Source organism: Arachis duranensis, chromosome 10 (assembly GCF_000817695.3).
Source record: "Arachis duranensis cultivar V14167 chromosome 10, aradu.V14167.gnm2.J7QH, whole genome shotgun sequence".
Classification (NCBI taxonomy): Eukaryota; Viridiplantae; Streptophyta; class Magnoliopsida; order Fabales; family Fabaceae; genus Arachis; species Arachis duranensis.
Window position 1 is genome coordinate 14,386,664 of NC_029781.3, and position 1,009 is coordinate 14,387,672.

Below are 1,009 nucleotides of genomic sequence, written 5' to 3' on the forward strand. Positions count from 1 at the left end.
AGGAATAAAACCAAATATGAAGAAGTCCAAGCTTTTGTTGCTCATAAATCAAAAGCACATCAACAGAGCAAGTAGTTAAGTTATGGTGATATCACTCAGATGCATGTCAATAAAAAATAAAGAACACAAAAAAGCAACACAGCAACACAAAACAGCAACACAGCAGAAGCTCATTCAAAAAAAATATCACAACACACAAAAATAGCAACACAGCAGAACTAGAGCTCATTAGTAATCAAATAATCATTCAATAAAAAATTAAAACACAAAACATTCAAATATTCAGTAATCAAATAATCATTGAACATGGCATAAATAAAAAACGCAGAAAAAATTAGCAGTGAACTGACCGTCGAAGTCTAACATTTTTTTCTTGGTTGAGCTTCTACTCTCTGAACTCGAAGGAAGGAAACTGGAATGGAGACGGGTTTTTCTTCTGAGCAGTCTGAGAAGAAGGGGGGCAGAATCATGACGGAGACAGAGGCCAGGCGACGAACACAACTCAGAAGACGGTGGTGGTTGGAAGAATCTGTGACGACCAGACGAAGACGATGGTGACTGAGCGCCCGACGGACGGCGGCAGGAGCGCGATGAAGCAGATGAATACCAGGAACTGACGCGCTGAGCTCGAGGAAGAAGAAGCTGCGATTCTTGAAGGAGGAAGAAGCACCGACGACCAGACGACGATGGTAGTGCCTGAGAGCGACGGACGGCGGCAGTGCGGTGGTGGAGAAGCTAGGGTTTTTGTTTCAACTTTCTTTTTTGATTTGAGGAGAAGCTGCTAAGATAGGGTATTAAAAGGGTATTTTTGTCTAATTATATAAAGGAATGATATTTAAGTCCTTTTATAAAATTAAATAAATATATATTTTTTATTTTTATTTAATTAAAAGGGTGTTTTAGTAAAAGTAGTGATATACTATATATTTAAAAAAGAAAAAATTAAATGCTGACTGTAACACCCTAATATTCAAATCCTTATGCTCGAGTCATAAGTCAATGATATTAT